At 41.9% G+C, this 11,519-nt stretch overlaps 1 long non-coding RNA gene across 1 annotated transcript; it reads right to left on the reverse strand.

Annotated features, from left to right (window-relative positions):
* Nucleotides 1-336: 336 nt before the first annotated feature.
* LOC133478764 (uncharacterized) lies at nucleotides 337-7,567 on the reverse strand. Its single transcript, XR_009788763.1, has 3 exons — nucleotides 7,456-7,567; nucleotides 3,124-3,290; nucleotides 337-454 (listed from the first exon to the last, which is right to left on the reverse strand). It is a non-coding gene; the product is annotated as an uncharacterized LOC133478764 (long non-coding RNA).
* Nucleotides 7,568-11,519: the final 3,952 nt, after the last annotated feature.

The raw sequence follows: 11,519 nt of genomic DNA on the forward strand, positions 1-11,519 counted from the left end.
CCCAAGACTGAAGAATCTTTTGATTTAAAAATAATCACAGTGATGGGCTACAATCTTTCTCTCCACTGCTGTAGGTGTCAGTAATATGCATTAAAAAGTGACTTCCAAGTGTCACTGCCTCCAATGGACCTCAATGCAAGCAGACTGTAATGAATGTAATGTCCCCATAAACAAAGATTTTTTTTTCCACAGCTGTATCAGGACGTGCAACAAATTTTAAGTGGTTATTTTTTTGGCCGAGTGCTACGCCTCTACAAATGTATTTAGTTTTTGCATAATCCTGATTTTTGAATGTCACTGATGGTAGTACATTCGCCTGACTTCGGTGCAGGTTGCTTGGGTTCAGTTCCCACACAATGACGATGTGAGTCTAGGGTGTAGTCCGCCTTTTGCCCAAAGTCAACTGGGATGGGCGTCAGCTCTCTGCGACCCTCAACAGGATAAGCGGTATACACTGTAAGTAAAAATAGATGAATTGATTTTTTTTTTTTTTTGTTTTTTTTTTGTGTGTGAAACATTTTAACAACAACCGATCACAACATAACATTGTGCTTGGCAGAGACTTATTACTGACTCCCTAACAGACGACAGTCCTCTGAGAAGAGATAAGTGGCGCTCTCACTGGCCGCACATACATGAAAATCTGAGGGACCTGTGGATTATCCGGATCACGGCTGATCAATTTGCTGCCGGCGCAAAGCCACCCCAATTCGGATTAATCCACTGGAGTGGTCATACCCACATGCTTTGTAAATCTACGGCTCCTTATGTTTCCCCTTCCCAACCCCACCAGGCTTAGAAGGGCTTTGGCAGATGAAAGGACGATGACTTGTTATATTTCAGGGGGCATGTTCCCTCTGTGTTCAAGGAGCTCCTCCTAAATCAGTGCGCTTGACTTTTCCTTAAATTGTCTTGTCCCCCCACCTTTTGTCTCCACGGGGGTGCTAAATCTAGCCTGATTTACTAATGGTTGCAGTGTTGATTGAAATAAGGCTTTTCCATCAAAGTCTTCATGCAGGTTGCATATTTGTCTCAGCTTCCCAGCATGTGAGATTAGATTTGAGGAGGTCTGGTAAATCTCATTGATCAGAATTGAGGGTGTGTTTTAATGTAATCACCATCATTTTGATTACTTGTCCACCCATCCATCCATCCATCCATCCATTTTCTGTACTGCTTATCCTCACACGGGTCGCGGGCGTGCTGGAGCCTATCCCAGCTATCTTCGGGCGAGAGGCGGGGTGCACCCAGAACTGGTCGCCAGCCAATCACAGGGCACATATAAACAAACAACCATTCGCACTCACATTCACACCTATGGGCAATTTAGAGTCTCCCGTGGAATTCATCTGGTGTCCCGAGTTTTTGATCTTCAGTCTGGCATTTAACCTTAATGCAGTGAAATAGTCACGGTTATGCAGAATTGTGGGTGGTGGTTTTCGCTTATCTTAGATTACATGCGCAACCTTCAGAATCTGGCCCTGGTGGTTGGGAATGCGGTTTTGCATTCTCCAGAAGCATTAGATCAAATGGCGGCCCTTTTTGCTCACAATTAATAGAGGTCCCCAAGAGCCCGGGAGCCTACGGCCTTGTGGAAATACTGTATGAGTCCTCAGGCTGCTGGGGAGATGTGGCTTCCTCCCCGTCACTCACATTTGTCGCTATTCCCCAAAGTTGTACGCGTGTATGTGTGTGCGCGAGTAGGTGTGTGTGTGTGTGTGTGTGTGTGCGTGCGTGCGTGCGTGTGTGAGTGTGTGTTTGAGCCCACTGCCCCAAGCATGTCTCGTTTGAAAGTGCTGTCACTCCCTGCTTCCTGCCATCCATTAACACCCACCATTATCATGCTAATCTACATTGTATGATTACATAAAGTAATTTATGCACACTTCTATCTATCCACAACTACACAGGGACGCTTGCCCCTATTGTTGAATGATTTGAAAAAAAAAAAGAAGAAGAAGAATATTCCACGGTCATCAAATCTGTTTTATTTTCCTTTGAAGATGCTGCATCTGCACTTTAAAAACTTGGCCCCTTATTTTATGAACAAATGCTCTCACAATGATTTGAAGGCCTCAGCCTTCTGAAAAAGTAATCGCCCCAAAATCTCTAAGTGAGCATGCTGCTTTGGTATTCGTGAGGAGACGACGATTTGAGTCGCCTTCCTCACAGCTCCATATCGGAAACGGAAAGAATGTTTTGTTTTGAAAGCAGAGGGCAGGAGATGAGCTCTGCTCCTCATTTATTCACAGCTAGTGGAGTAATTAGGAATGCAGAGGGCTGTTAAATTAAAACTGAATTGCACTTATTAACATTTTAACTACCAACCCCACCCTCTTTAGACACTAAACAAGGACAGTTTCAGCTCTAATATGCCTGAAGAATCCCGCTGAGGCACTCTTTATGTATCTCTAAAACAAAGACGTTCTTTGAAGTAAGATGTCCTTTTTGTTTAAACAACCGAGCATTTAACATTCAACGTAATATGCCAAGGCGTCCTCCATGCTGTCAGGAGACACACTACCAGAGCTTCTCAAACTCTTTGCTTAATGGAACACTATTTGTGGTCAGATTGGATAGCTAATGGTGGTCCCTTTGAGGGTAACTCTGCAAATTAAATAGCATGGATTCACATCTGTCAGACAAAACCAGGAGGCTCTTTGTAATCAATGACCCAAACCAAGAGAGGCTCCATGGGGGGGGGAGGCGCTATGATGGCAGCAAGTGCAGGGGGCCACTGGGGACAGAGGCAACTCACCTGCACTAACAGCTACTGTGGTGGGCTGGTGTAGGCGGCTGCAACTGGAGAGGCAGCACCACCAGCAGGGTTAATGTATATTTATAGAACGGGTCAAACTACTTAAGCAAGGCACTGATTTATAATGCAGGAGTGCAATGTGACTAAACTGTAAAGGGAATTCTTGTTTTTTTCTGTGCAAACATTGCCGTCGGTGTTGTGTTAAAATGTTGAACCCCATTAATTTTATCACTCCCCCCCTCTCTCGTTTCTCTCCGTCTTTAAATTTTGTTTGGAGGAGAGACTAGAGAGACCTCCCGCTGCTGTGGAGAATTTCCTCTCGTTGTTAATTTTCCCTGCTCCATATGGCGCCACAGACACTTCACCTGCAGGCTGTAGCAGGCTGGATGGAGCAGGCCGCGCGGCAGCCAGCAGACATCCTCGGGCTCAGCCTGTCATTTACACAGGCCCGTGCAGCTGTCGGAAGTAGTAGGAACGATGCTTCCCGTCACCTCTCCGGTACCGTGCACCATCCAGCAGACACGGCCAGGTGCTATTTCAGAAATACAGTGGAATGTAAAAATAGGGGCACGTTAAGATGGAACCATCACAATAAAAGATGGGGCAACGTAACGCTGGAAAACATCCAAAGAGTTCATGTACCATGTGTTCATGTGCGTGTGTGTTTTCTGGGGGCTTGCAGCTTGCCTATGGCGCAGCAGCAGAAGAGGGGCTTTCATTGTGCCTTGTCATTGATTAGAGAAGGGTCTTTAATTCCATCTTACCCCATGTTGTGATTCATTTGCATGGTGTGTCAGGAAGTAATGGAGGTTTTGCAGAACGCTCTGCCTAATGTACATGCAGCCACTAGCAAAGAGCTCTCTCATTTGTTGTGTCCCTTATGTTTGTTAATTCTTCTTCATCTTGGACTTGGACTGTGTGCAAACGCTGACAGGAGTACTACTCCATACATAGCAGTACTGCAGTAGAGCATTCAAATAGATATGTAGAAAAATGTATATCAGGATAACAATCAGGCAACGTGTCAAAGATGGAAAATGAATGAGTGATTGCAACGATCACACGCCAGTAATCATTTCCAACCTTAAAGACTGTAAGAGCTCTGTGTCCCTCATCATCACAACATGAATCTTAAAGGATTCCAGCTCACAGAGGTCTCATTTTCCATTATGTCTGAAATGAGATGTGAGGTTAAGGGAAGCTACTTGTGGGCCAGGATGGACTTTTTGAGCAAAGTTGGGAAAATGTGGTGATAAAATTTGTCAACCTCTTGGGGAGGCCCCGCACAGGGTCACAGCTAAATCTGTGCACCGCCGGCGTAAGGCCAACCTATAATTCCAGCACAGACAAGTGCAGCGCTAACCTCAGTACAGCTCAGGGGCAGGACGCGCTGATTTTGGCGTGCCTGAAGCTTGGTTGGTGGGATGACACCTCCTTTCTTCTTGGCCTCTGTGGAAACCAGGGACCTTTTGAGTGCGGACTTTTAAGGGTGTTTAGCCCCTAATCAGAGTGCCAAGCATCCAGTATCTCCCAATTAATGCATTATTAAAACTATAATCAGTTATGAAATAAAAAAGACTTTACATGTATAACCGGGATGCTCCTTTTGTATTTTGTATTGAATTATTTCTTTAAAAGGCAACCCAGGACCTATGATCTATTTTAGTCTCGATGAATATTTCAGAAGGAGTAACTATATTTTGAATATAATACACGTTTTAAAGTGGAGCCTTTAGTTTTACAAAACCTACAAGCTTACTTGGCAGTAATATTTCCCCAAAACTTATTAAAGATGACGTTGTGCAGTTTGTAGCAAAGTCTACACTTGGGCTAGAGGTCAAAAAGATATTTTATTTACTTGCAAAAGCTAAAAAATGTGTTAATAATCTCAAGAAACTGGCTTGTGTGAGCAAACAGTATTGGTATTGGCAACCGATTTAGTGAAAAATGATACCTACCAGTGACTCTGTCTGTCTACTATAGAGTATATCTATTTGCAAGCTGACAATCCCCCTGCATTTTCTTTAGTGATACACAAAGGCACCAACCTAATGTACCCACGCACCGAGTCATTTAATAGACATCCGTCCAAATACCAAGTCTATAAAAGTGATAACTATCAAAATTGAGGAGCTACCCACTATCAAAGTTTGTATTCATATTCATCCATATATCAATTTTCTATTATATTAAAGTGTTGTATCAACATGCAATCATGTTAATAGATCTTACCTATTGTGAGTCATGGCTCATTCAACTGATAAATATGTAAATTAAAATGTTTTATTGTTGATAGCCAACATTAATCTCATTTGGATGTCTTAAACGGAATTAAATGGAAAAAGTGGGCCACATAGGTATTTTGCCAAGTGCACTGATTTCATTTCTGAATTAAAAAGGAAATGAGCAGGGGACATAGCTTTTTTTTATTACAAATGTTAATGAAAAATGTTATTGACTCGAACAAATGGAAAAATACACCTGGAAATGTATATTAAACCTTTCTAATGTCTCTCTCTCTGTAGTTTGCAATTATAGTTGTTTCAGCAATAGCGGAGGAATTAATTTTGCGTGCAGACTGATAATGTTAGCAGTGTACAAAGAATGGGTTATTATGTTGCATATGAAGTCTCTGGATATGTACAAGGAGGGCAGAGCAAAGCATTATTTAATTGAAAGAATGGATCAATAACAGCTGTAGCACTTTGTCAGAAGCCCTTGTGAAATGAGCAAGTAATTTACTCTGTACAATCTTGATTGCAGTCCTGGTGTAAAACCGTGAAGCGCAAGCTGGGCCTCTCTCAAATGTTCAAGTTCAGACTAGACTGTTATTTCTCGTCCCGGCGACCAAAATACGGTGGAACTTTAGTTTACGAATAACCCGGTTGATGAACAATTTGTTTTATGAAGAAAAATTTCCAAGTAAAAATACCTCGATTGATTCACTATATTTGGTTCATGAAAAGTCTCAGTTGTGCTTTTTCTTGTGCTGCATATACATTATTGGGTGTGTGTGTCACATCTTTGTTTTTTTTGCCTTTAGGCCTCAGTATGGCTCCAAAGAAAGTGAAAACTGCTAGCGATAGCGATATTACAAGTCTGTCAGGATTCCATCTTCGGCCACAGTAGTGGTGATGGTGTTAGCGAGACTTTGTGGTCTAATGTTCCCCTGTAAATCCCCTTCCCTCACTCGCGTTTTAGCAGACCGTCTTTCACTGCGTGACTACATACACAGCTTTGTTTACATTCACCATGGATACTGCTAGCCCAAAATGGCTGCCACATCCCACAATGCAACACAGTTCCCAAAGGATACAGCAGATGGTATGCAAAAAAGCTAAGACCTGCTGCACACCGAGCGACCGGCCCGAGCATGACGAAACTGGACAATCGCAAACAAATGACAGTTGGCAATACACCTGTATACCTGGCAATTGACCCCCCGCACACATACCAACTCGCTGCAATGGAAAAAGTGTAACTTGTGGTGTTCTTATCAGGAAACATCGTTTTGAGCAACCACATATACTGTGTCTTGCAACAGCTCTCTGGTTTTCATATTAGTCACACCTCTAATACAAATGTATTGTTCAGAGGCAAAACCCAAATCTTAACCCTGGAGAACCCAAGAACCCTTTTCTTCTTTGGAAAATTATGAACTATGTATTAAATAACTGGGTTTTTAATTTAGGAAAATAATCAGTGCGGTACGGTGGCGACTGGTTAGAGCGTCAGCCTCACAGTTCTGAGGACCTGGGTTCAATCCCCGGCCCCGCCTGTTTTGAGTTTGCATGTTCTCCCCGTGCCTGCGTGGGTTTTCTCCGGGCACTCCGGTTTCCTCCCACATCCCAAAAAACATGCATTAATTGGAGACTCTAAATTGCCCGTATGCATGACTGTGAGTGCGAATGGTTGTTTGTTCCTATGTGCCCTGCGATTGGCTGGCAACCAGTTCAGGGTGTACCCTGCCCGATGACAGCTGGGATAGGCTCCAGCATGCCCGTGACCCTAGTGAGGAGAAGCGGCTCAGAAAATGGATGGATGGAAAATAATCAGTCAAACACACAACTACATTTAACAATGTTTTTGTTTTTTTTGTTTTTTGGGCTTTATTCGTTGTATGTTAGAACTGGATTTAGAATGTACAATGGAAACAAGAAGACAAGGCCAAAATCACGACTGAAAAAAACTAACACCTTGGGTCATTGCTTATCCAAAAATCTGTTCTGCTAGAGAGAGGAACTCACACGAAATTCCGGTAGTCTTTGAAACAATAATTTTTGTTGTTGTTGTTGATGCAGAGAGGAACTGCACATTTTTCACGGTGCATTTCAGTTTTGAGCTCCTTGCACACAAAACATCGACTGTGATTTTCCTCCTTGATAGGCCAATGGGCGATTTGGTCAGTACTGCCGAGCTAACTCAGTAAAATATATTATACAAATGAATTTATTTCAAGGCTTTAGCTTTATACGGGACTGTTACCATTTTCTGTCTACAAAGTCACTCAAAGAACCAAAGGATAATTTTTGACCCGACATTTTTTAACCCATACACCCAGAGGGTCATTTTTGGCCCCTTGTTTTTTGAACTAGCTCAGAGTCGCTAATTTATCCAAAATGAATATAAAACGTACTTCTAGGCATTCGGCAAGCTAATACTAAATAGATTATCAAAAAATACACAATTTTACCAACCGCTGGTTTCCTGAGAAGACGATATTGTTTGGGTAGATTTCCAGCTCAACACAACAGCATGTGGTCAGCCATCTTGTCACGACCGCTCTGGCTCATGTCAGTTCAATATTCATCCACTAGGTGTCTCTATGCAGGGGCTAGAAGTGGCACTCTGTGCTTTTGAAGTTAAATTGGACATTTTTTTAAATGTTTGTTCATTTTGGGTAGCAGCAATTAACAGCGGCCAGATTTGACCTCGTGGGTTCTCCAAGGGTTTTAAACTGAGCGTGGACAGTGCTATTTATTATTTGAATAATTAATACAATAAGACATCCCTAGGCAACAAAGCAAATATACTAGGCACATGTTCCATAACGTTTGCTCAAATGAAAAATGAGTGCATTTCAACAAAAGGCATCTCCCAATATCAGATCTAGATCAGATCTAAATACCCTAAATGCTAATATATGTCATTATAAACCCAATAAAAAATAATCTAATATAAAAGATTATCAAAACGATAATTACGTTGATCATGTGGCTCATATTGCTTTTAAGTCAAACCCAAATGTTTTCAGTCTGCAGTGAAAATTAGACTTTACCTCATTGTTCCAATACTTCTGGAAGGGACTAGTGAATTTGTGATAACTAAATGATGCTTTTCTTCGATGCGCCAACAATCCTACAGTGTTCGTCTGCAAAGGTTGCAACAGTTTTGTGACCTTTTTGTTGTTTTGTGTTATTTGAAACTTTGCAAAAACTAATTTGTTTGTTCTCCGCATGAGTAGAAACAAATTGTAGCGTTCCCTCACGAGTTCACAATGCAGTTGTTCGTTGACGCTGGATGTTGGTAAATGTTTTCTCTCATCTACATTTCACTTATGCATCATTGCTCTCACACCATCAATGCCTGTTTTTTATGTATATATTTTGTTGAAAAATCCAAATAAATCAGACCAAACTGACATGCTTCCCAGTATGTAAATTCATGTGCTAATTCACAACATGATTTCACTTTAACTTGGAAGCAAATGAGTTTTTAATTGAAAATGAGATCCTTCATGGTGACTCTCACTGGAGATGGACAGCATGGGAATGATGCTTTTCAGAGATTGTTTGAAGAAACAAGGATACTTTTTTTGTTCTCTCTTTGGAGGGGGTGGGGGAGTTTTTTTTTTTTTTTCCAGGAATAGGTTAGTGAAACTGCACTGTGAAATTAACATTGTGCTTCATCTCCTCGTCTGTGCGCGAAGAGGTGGGCTATTAACATTTGTTTGTATTTTCATTATGTTAATGGTGTTAAAACATGCCCACAGATTGCCACCAGTGGCGCAGTGATTTGGTCTGGCTGATCATAAAATGTCCGAGTGGGTCATTTTGATTATGACACGCTAATTATGTGGTGCCTCTCCTCTCTGTTTTCTCCCCTGACCTGCACTCTTAATGGTGAGCTTTTACGAGTTGCGGGAAAGGAAAATGCAGCAAAAGATGTCTGCCTGTGTTCCTGACGGCTATGTTGCACTCATGCTTCAGTGCTTCCCTTTAAACTTCCTAAATTGTGCCTCACAATGAATAGATGCCCAAGCCTCTAACTGCCACTATTAGATTAGATACCATTAGATGTAATAGAAAACTCTCCCCATGTTATATTTTCATAAGAGTTGGAGGCATTTGATTAATCTGACCACATTTTATTGCATTAATGATTTTTTTTTCCTTTCCACTCTGCTGTAAAGACATTGCACACAAGCTAATGCCATTCCCTCGCTCCCTCTCCGCTTACACTCATTCATCCTCCGCCGTTATTGCAATGCATTGTTGATGAGGTGAGTCGGCGTCTTATGTGCTTTCACTCCTAAAGTCATTCCTAATGGAGTGGAAACCTTATATTTTGTTTCCTAATGAAGCACAGGAGTGGCAGACAGCTCCGCTTGGCCTGTCCTATGACTGCCTGCAGGTTGGAGCCAGCGGCCTGAACCAAGCAGCTCTCAAAGAGTCCGCGGGGGGTGGCTGGGGTAGACCTGGCCAACAGCTTATATCTTACAGGCAGGCTGCCGAAAATTCTGGGTAAAAGTCTAGTTTTGGTGTCAGAGTGGATGCAGGTCTTAAATGAAATTAATGCTAAAATAATATTAATTTGGAAATCAGGAAGAATCCATTAAGTGGCTCCTTGGTCGGGATGACAAGGAGCACATTTGAAACACCTTATATCCCTTGAGTTCCTTGTACAATCATTTGTCTTCTGTGAATTGTTTGCCTATAGAGGGTGTCCAAAACGTCACTATACACTTTGGTTTTCTCTATTTCGTTACAGGTATCATTTGAGCAGACATGAAGCCATCAGCATTTAAGAGTTTAGGCTAGGCAGTTTTAGTAAGCATGTCATTCCCTTGCCCATATAAACGTTTTTGACGTTTTTCTGTCCCCAACTGCAGTTCAGTCCAGTGCAGCCTTCCAGTTACGTCCCTGGCTTTGCGTTAAAGCCCGCTGTAGCAGTTTGGTCTTTTCATCAGTGGTGGTAGTAGCAGAACTGTGAGGTGAATGTGCTAACCAGTTGGCCACTTTGCTGTGTTTCTGAACTTAGGACAATAATTGTAGAAGCTTCCTAGGTGGAATTCTTTTCCATTCTTGCTTGATGTACAACTTCAGTTGCTCAACAGTCCGGGATCTCCGTTGTTGTATTTTGCGCTTCAGACAGGTAGTCTAGGACCTGCACTCTTTTGCTACGCAGTTGTTCACAAAGTGGTGAACCTCCACCCCATCCTTGCTTTTGAACAACTGAGCCTTTCGGGGATGCTCCTTATAGCCAATCACGGCACTTACCTGTTTCTAATTAACCTGTTCGCCATTGGAATCTTCCAAACAGATGTTTGAGCATTCCTCAACTTTCCTAGTCTTTTGTTGCCCCTATCTCAGCTTTTTTGGCCCTTGTTGCAGGCATCAAATTCAAAATGACAGAATATTTGCCAAAAAAACACAAAAAACAAGAGCATTCATCAGTTTTAACATTAAATATCGTGTCTTTGTAGTGTATCCAATTGAATATATGTTGAAAAGGATTTTAAAATCATTGTATTCTGTTTGTATTTACGTTTTACACGACATCCCAACTTCATCAGAATTGGGGTTTGCACCTTATGTGATCTTTTAATTGCCATCTTAGCTGCCTATGAATGCCCTTTTTTTTTTGTCATTAACTTTGACGTCCACAAGGGTTTCGACTCCACTGGATGCAGAAGAAATTAAGTACATGTACACTTTGCTTCTTACCTTTCTTTGCAAATACCACGGCTGTGGTCAACAATTGTTGGCTTGGTTGTGACATACAGTGCACTGCATGATGGCCACTTGACACACTTTCACAACCATGTCCTCCGCTGATACATATTAAACTAAAAGACAGAAATTAAAACTTTTAGACCTATTTTCTTATGTTGGGTTTTCAGCACCAATTCGCTCTTATGTAAATAAACATCCAAAAATAGCACACAGCTGTTCAGTTAAAATGTTTAATGTAAAAGGTCTTGGGATTAGATTATTAATGCCATTATCCTAGATCATTTTATTCATTCATTCATTTTCCATACTGCTTATCCTCGCTAGGGTCGGGGGCGTGCTCAAGCCTATCCCAGCTATCTTCGGGCGAGAGGCGGGGTACACCCTGAACTGGTCACCAGCCAATCGCAGGGCACATAGAAACAAATAACTATTTGCACTCACATTCACACCTACGGACAATTTAGAGTCTTCAAGTAACCTACCATGCATGTTTTTGGGGATGTGGGAGGAAACCGGAGTACCCGGAGAAAACCCACTCAGGCACGGCGAAAACATGCAAACTCCACACAGGCGAGGTCGGATTTGAACCCGGGTCCTCAGAACTATGAGGCAGATGTGCTAATCAGTCGCCCACCGTGCCGTAGATCATTTTAGTTTGCCTAAATTAAGCTCATCTTAATTAACCTTGTGTTAGATGAGTTTACCTTACTTAACCATGTTTTACAGTATGCAACCTCAAGTCACTTCAGTTTACTGTAGCTTCCCTTAACTTTGCTCACATTAGACAAGATTTATTCTACCTGGCT

Source organism: Phyllopteryx taeniolatus, chromosome 5 (genome assembly GCF_024500385.1).
Source record: "Phyllopteryx taeniolatus isolate TA_2022b chromosome 5, UOR_Ptae_1.2, whole genome shotgun sequence".
Classification (NCBI taxonomy): Eukaryota; Metazoa; Chordata; class Actinopteri; order Syngnathiformes; family Syngnathidae; genus Phyllopteryx; species Phyllopteryx taeniolatus.